Source organism: Echinops telfairi, unplaced genomic scaffold, assembly GCF_000313985.2.
Source record: "Echinops telfairi isolate 266 unplaced genomic scaffold, ASM31398v2 ScPeMD7_7412;HRSCAF=8450, whole genome shotgun sequence".
Lineage (NCBI taxonomy): Eukaryota > Metazoa > Chordata > Mammalia > Afrosoricida > Tenrecidae > Echinops > Echinops telfairi.
This window is the reverse complement of record NW_022111312.1, coordinates 1,117,754-1,124,901: the sequence shown is the minus strand read 5'-3', so window position 1 is coordinate 1,124,901 and position 7,148 is coordinate 1,117,754. Positions and strand designations below refer to the sequence as shown.

General features: G+C 55.1%; 1 protein-coding gene across 1 annotated transcript in view; it reads left to right on the top strand.

Moving 5' to 3' along the window:
- Positions 1-7,003: 7,003 nt before the first annotated feature.
- Positions 7,004-7,148, top strand: part of TMEM119 (transmembrane protein 119) — a 5,958-nt gene continuing 5,813 nt past the window's right edge. Inside the window, exon 1 of the mRNA XM_004718077.3 lies at positions 7,004-7,076. The gene's annotated coding sequence lies outside the window, so the exon portion shown is untranslated. The remainder of the gene's footprint in view (positions 7,077-7,148) is intronic.

Here is a 7,148-nt window from a genome sequence, read left to right as displayed (position 1 = left end):
GGCGGGGGGCGATGGAGCAATTCTGGAAATCAGTGGGAAGGAGACTTGCAGTCACAGAACATCAGGGTTGGAAGGAGCTCGATCTCTCTGGTCGCACAGAGTGAGGGGCAAGCCTGCTGCTGCTGTGGGTCTACGATTTCTTCTCTCAAAAGGTTTCTTAGATGAACAGATCAGCCAAGGGGCCCAGTGCCAGGCCCTTCCCCGCCCGGGGCCCCCACATTTGCTGTTCCCTCTGCCCCGGAGGCCCTTCCCCCTGCCCTTTGGGTGGCTGCTTCCTCTTGTCCTGCAGGTTGTCAACTCAGTCTTCCTGACGACCGGCTATCGCTGACCTCCGTTGCGAAGACAGCTGCCGGGTGCCTGCTCTCACACCCAACATCCAGTCCCCAGCTCACCGTCCTTTCTATTTCCTTGAGAGTTGACGCTCTTTCCTAATGTTGAGTTATCTGTTGCTCACCTGGCAGCTCCTGAAGCAGGAGCCTCTTCTGCCTTGTTTCTGTCTGTTTTCCCAAGCAAAGCCATTGGTCAATATCCATTAAGTGAATCAAGGAATAAAGGAATTATGTCTGGGCAGCCTGGAGTTCAGTTCCCACCTGCAATATGGAACGAGCATCTTCCCGTTGGCTGGTGGATTTGTGCCAAGAGCATGCAGTGTGTGCTGCATGCACCAGCAGGGATAGAGGGACAGAAAGGGCCCTGATCCTATCCACAGGCAGCTCACAGCCTACAGACAACTGGACAGCCAGACACTTAGCTAGACAGCTGGAAAGATAAACAGCTAGATAGACAGCTGGACAGCTTGATAGACAGATGGAGGATAGATGGATGGGTGTGTGGGTGGAAGGATAGGTGAGTGGGTAGATTGGAAGGATGGATGATTAGGTGGGTGGACATTTGGATGGGTAGATAGATAAGTAGATAGGTAGGTGGATGGATGAATGAATATGTGGATGGATGGGTGAGTGGGTAGGTGTTTGGATGAGTAGATAGGTAAGTAGATAGGTAGGTGGATGGATGGATGGATGGATGGATGGATGATGGGTAGGTGGATGCATGGATGGATGGATAGGTTGATGGATAGATGGATGAATAGCTGGATGAATGAGTGGGTAGGTGAGTAGATGGATGGATGGGTAGGTAGGTGGATATATGGATGTATGTATGGATTGATGGATAGGCTGGTGGATAGATGGATAAATGAGTGGGTGGATGTTGCATGGCTAAATAGGTAGGTAGATAGGTAAGTGGATGGATGGCTAGATGGATGGGTAAATGAGTGGGTGGATGTTGGAACGGTGGATAGGTAAGTGGATGGATGGATAGATGAGTGGGTTGATGTATGAATGAGTAGATAGATAGATAGATGATTGGATGAGTAGGTGTGTGAATGGATGGACAAACAGACAGGCAGGTAGGTATATGGTTTTCACTGAGTGGATCCTGACTCACAGTGATGTCCACACAGCAGAACAAAATGCTGCCCAGTCCTGCATCATCCTCAGGGTCGCTACCATGTTCAAGTCCAACTCTGAGCCACTGTGGGGACAGTCCACCTCACTGAGGTTCTCTCCTACCCTCACCACTGTCTCTGTCACCCACCACCGTGTCTGCCTCTTTTGACGAGGGGTCCACAGAAAGCAGCCTGTTGTCAACCATAAGTTTTTCACAGGCTAATTTTTGGACTCTGATCACCAGGCCTTTCTTCCTAGTGTGCCTAGTCTTGAAGCTCTGTTGAATCCTGTCCCATCAAGGGTAGGTGCTGCTAAGCGAGATCCTGGTGATAGGGCTTCCAGCACCACAGCAAGAAGCAAGCCACGATGGTAGGACAGGCTGACGGCTGAGCGGTGATCACAGTCCAGCAAAACCCAAACCCAACTGTGTTCGTCTGGGTAGACTAGAGACACCATTTCATAGACACTCATGTGTGTATAAGAAAGAGCTTTATATAAGGAGTAATTGTACATTAACAAATCAGCCCAGCCCAGTCCAGATCAAGTCCTTATGTCTGATATTAGCCCATATGTCCAGTACCAGTCTGTAAATTCCTCTTCAGACTCATGCAACACATGCAATGATGCCACGTACAGGAAGATCACAGGCCAGTGGGTGGAAAGTGCTGTGGATCCAGTGGTGGTGGTGGTGGAAGCATCTCAGCGCTGGCGTGGGTCTCCACATGGCTCCTCCAGCTCCAAGGCTCTGGCTGCCATCCGCATAGCTCCATGCGCCTGGTCAACAGGAATGTCTGGCAGGGAGTGAGTTTGTGTCCCGCCTCCAGCGAGTTATTGATCTCCTTCGCGCCTCCAAATGAGGTCATCAAGCTGCGGCCTGATTGACAGGCTCAACTCCACCTCTTCATAGTCTCAAGTTGACACCAGATGGTGTGACTGCCACACCAACCTGACTGCCGTTGAGCTGATTCCGATTCATGGAGACCCTGGAGAGCATGGAGCAGAACCACAGCAGCCGGTTCCTGAGGCTGTAAATCGTTATTGGGGCAGATTGCTTCCTCTTTCTTCCAAGGAGCGGCTGGTGGGTTTGACCCACCAAGCTTGCACCTAGCAGCCCAAGCCTAACCCACAGTGCCACCTTCTTCTGCAGTCTAGAGCAGTGGTTCTCAACCTGTGGGTCGCTACCCCTTTGGGGGGGTCAAACAACCCTTTCACAGGGGTCTCTCGATTCATAACAGTAGTAAAATGACAGTGACGAAGTAGCATCGAAAGTAATTTTACGGGTGGGTGGGGGTCACCACCACATGAGGAACTGTATGAAAGGGTCGCGACATGAGGAAGGTTGAGAACCACCGGTCTAGAGTATTGATTCCCAAGCCGATTTGGCCTATTGCCCCTTTTCAGAAAGACAAAACCCCAAAAACTGCTCTGCCATGGCTACAAAACATGTTTGTTACATGTAGACACCATCTGGGATAAGCTGTCGATATTGCTTCTGCAGTCCCCCCTCGATCATGCCAGCGCCCCCCAGGGGGTGACATCACCCACTTTGGGAAACACTGGGTAGCCACACAGGTAAACAAGTGATTACAGCCCAGCACAGCCAATGCTCTAAGTGGGGTGTCAGGGGGTGCAGGCTGGGGGACCCCGGAGAGCTTCCTGGAGGAGGTGACTGCTAAAGTATAGCACGCATACGAGGTGGTCAGGCACGGCGGCAAGCATGGAGAACATGCTTCCGGCAGAGGGGACAGCCCAAGCCAAAGGTGCCAGTGTTTTCTGCCTCATTCATTCGTCCGCGTCCTGTGGTGCCTGGCATGGCAGTTGGCATGTGCAGCTGTGTGCTAAATAGCTGTGGAATGAGCCAACATGCCTAGCTTGCAGATGGAGAAACTGAGCCCGTGAGGCTTCTCAGCCTGCCTGGAGCTCTGGCCTGCTGGTATAGGCAGACCTGCCTCCTGGGCTGCCGGCTGGGCAGACGCTCCCCGGGTGTCTCTGAAGGGAACAGAGCCTGTGGTGGGCCCTGGCTCCAGGGCTCTGTGGCCACATGAAAGACTAGGGCTATTTTTGCCCCAAGGACAGGCCCCAGTGGCCTGCGTAATTACAAAGGACTCGGGGCCCTTGAGCAGGCTGGAGCTGAGGGGCTGCTGTGCGGGCAGGAGGGGTGGCCAGTAGCCAGCTCCAGGGCCTGATGGTGGACGAGCCTGGCAGAGACCTGAGGGGGTGGGGTTTCCTGCCCCCTCCCTGCCTCCTCCTCCTCACACAGGGCGAAGACCATGGCTGCTAACTGCAGTGGGGTTGCTGAGACCCTGGTGCAGGCCCTGGCACGGCTCCTTGCCACTGACCTGGCCTCACCTCTTAGAGCCATGGCCATGGGGCCAGGGGGCATCCTGGGCCCACGACAGGTCCAAGGACTGAAGGAAGGGACGAAGAACCTCTGCAGTTGGACAGGAGAAGCTGCGTGAATGTGGGGCTCGTCACATCCCGGGAACATGAGCATGGGGACAGTTGGTCAAGGTCATTCTTATGGCCAACAAGCATTGACGGAGCACCGTGTCCCGGTAGTGCAGAAACCGCTGAGGCGTCCAACGCTGCTTGAATAATACTGCGCTTCCACCCGCCTCCGGGCCTTTGCATGTGACCTTGCTGCCAGCCTCCCCTCTACTTCTGCTTCCTCAGTGCCCCTCCTTGTCTTCCTGAGGTTCAGCCCCACGTTTGATGACAGTCCAGAGAGGGGCAGCTCTTTGTTCGACCCCACACAGGGCTTGAGACCCGGCAGACCTTTCAGACTCAAACTCCCTGCCAAAGGAGTCAATGCTGTTCCTCGTGACCCTGGAGGGCAGAGCAGAGCTGCCCTGTGGGTTTCCAAGACAGTAAGCCTTTTTCTTTTCTTTTTAAGCCCCGGAGACGGTAACTCTTTGGGAGTAGAAAGCTTTGTCTTTCTCCGTCGGAGCAGCCAGTGGTTTCAAACTCCTGACCTTGGAGTGAGCCGCCAGTGTGTAACCACGATGCCACCAGGGCTCCTTGGCTGAACTTTAGGAGGCTTTTGTTGTTGTTGTTGTTGTCAATAAGGGACTGACATAACTGTTGAAGCTGTGTCCTCAGATGGGTTCGATGCTAGGTTTTAGGGAAGAGATTGAAGAGAGGCGACAGGGTCAGGCAGCCCTTTGCTGGGGCCTCTGCTGTGGGGCGGGGGCCACAGGCCTGTGGGCTCCCCCCCGTAAGACACTCTGATCCTGCGGCTGCCGCAGAAGCAAGGACTCTGGCCTCCGCGATGCCGTTGGCACCTGGGTAAGCCAAGGTACCGTGACCACCCATTCCCATGGCTGCAAAATGGGCTTCAGTTACCCATTTGCCTCCCCCACAACCCCCAACTCTGGAAGGCACCCGTGGTGCTTGGGACCCATATTCCATGCTGTGTGGTGGCTGTTGGCGCCCCCTGAGTCAGGGGATGTGACTCTCGGCCACCCCACCTGTGCAGCCTAGGACTCATCCAGAGGGTCTTTCAGGTGTGGCTCTTGGGAAGCAGATGGTCAGAGAGCAGACCGCTCTGGGCCTTCTCGGATGCCTCCCACCTCCCGGATGGACAGCGCGCCGAGCCTTCAGCGTGGTGCCCTCTGCCTGCCCTTTGTCCACTGCTCACAGCCGCCAAGGCCACAGACAGCTCCTTGTCTGGGTGAGGTTTCCTTCCTTGCTGGAAGGGCATTCTCTCCCTCCTGGGGTCTCCGAAGCCCTCGGCTGGGTTTCTTTCCTGCTGCCAGCCCCGTGCTGTTTTGGTTGGTTTACAAAGCTGTTTTATTGCAACGTAGGCCCGCGCCGCACACAGTTCGATAGTTCGTTCATATCAAGAAGAGTTGGACCGTCGTCGCCATCATCAATTTTAGAACAGCTTGTTCTTTCTAGTACTCCTTGTGATTAGCTCGCCTCTTCTCCCCAGCCCCTCTTGCTGGACGGACCCCCGAGGAACCACTAATCTAGTGACGGTTTCTATACATCCACCTCTCCTGGATTCCATATACCGAAAAACACACAGAAACCAAAAAAGCTGACAGCAATAACAAGATACGACAGAGAAAGACCTCCCTCGTAAAGAGAACTGAACATATTAAACACTAGACCAACTTCAAACTGGGTCCAAAGGGAGATCTGATGATAAGGTGTTGAATTTTAACCCAACAGTGCCTGCAATCATCCAGAGTCTCATGCGTTCTGCATGAGAGGCTGCTCACCTCCCTGGGTTATGTTCAGAGGGGATTCACCGGAGGCTGAATCCACACGTGTCTCCTGTCCACTGGTGTTTCTAAACTGAAACAACTTTTAAAAAAGGGAGATCAAATAAAAGCTTACATTTAAAAAAATCATTTTAAAGATCTTACATGTTAACGTAACTATACCTGCTATCATCGTCTCTACAAAGATCTCTGTCTGATAACCAGGCTATTCCTATCCCTCGCCAATGATCAGAGGAGATTCGCCAGATCAGTGGTCCTCAACCTTCCTCACGCCGCCACCCTTTCATACAGTTCCTCATGTGGTGGTGACCCCCAACCATAACATTATTTCCGTTGCTACTTCATCACTGTCATTTTACTCCTGTTATGAATCGGGCGACCCCTGTGAAAGGGTTCTTCGACCCCCCCAAAGGAGTCGTGACCCCCAGGTTGAGAACCACTGGGCCAGAGGCTAATCTATGGGTGTAGCTCCATGCTGTGGTGTCCTGTCCGCGTGGGCCTCTCTGGCAGCGGCCAAGCCCCCTGCCTACCATGGCCCTGCACACAGGAAGGGCACCCATGAATACGTGCCCTCCTGCACTATTGGATTCCTCAGGTCAGTCGGAGGTCCGAGTTCCTGGACCCGCAACTGCCCACCCAGGACCCGGGTTGAGCCCCTTGAATTCACGCATCTATGAAATGGGACCTTCACTTCTACAGGAGAGACTCCCTCTGGGGCAGCGTGAGACTGGGGAGTCAGAGAGCTTTCCCTCCACCCCCACGCCTGGGGAAACTGAGAAAGGAAGGGACCCACATGGGCCAGCAAGCAGGTGCCCACACTCAGCCCCCTGCCCGAAGCCTTGCCTCAGGCCTCCCTGAAGCCCTTGACTCCCATGCTGCCCCCAGGGCCTCGGAAACACTGAGTCACCTTGGAGCGAGGGACCTGGAATTTTCTTGGTGGCTTCCAGGAGGCTCCGGACTCCCAGATCTGAAGGGGAGGGATTCCTTGGGGTGTGGGCGAATGGGGGCAGGTCCCAGGCCTCAGCCCTGGGCGCTTGTCCTGGGACAGCTCCGCCGGGCCACCAAATGTGCCCCGAAGCACCAGGGCCTGGAGCCACAGAGGGCAGGGGCAGGGTTGGTGTTTCCCCAGCAGAGGCTTGGAGGGGCGCCTGGGTGAGGGTGAGCGAGAGGGTGGGCTGGTGTGTGGGCTGAGCGCAGCCCCACCCCCTCCCTTGTCCCCACCCCAAACCCTCCTAATGCAATCCAGCTGGCCCAGGCAGCACGCAGGGGCGGGCGGGAAGAGGGGGCAGGGCCGAGGGAGGGAGTGTGCAGGCACAAGTTTAGAGCAGGCAGTGGCCAGACCCATCTGCAGGGCCGGCTGTCCCGCAGCTCCACCTGCGGAGCTCCCAGCCTGTGCGAGGAGGTAAGTCCTTGCCCCTGGCTGACCAGCCCCGGGGCTCCCTGTCCTGAGAGGCCCTGAACAGTGGGACAGTGT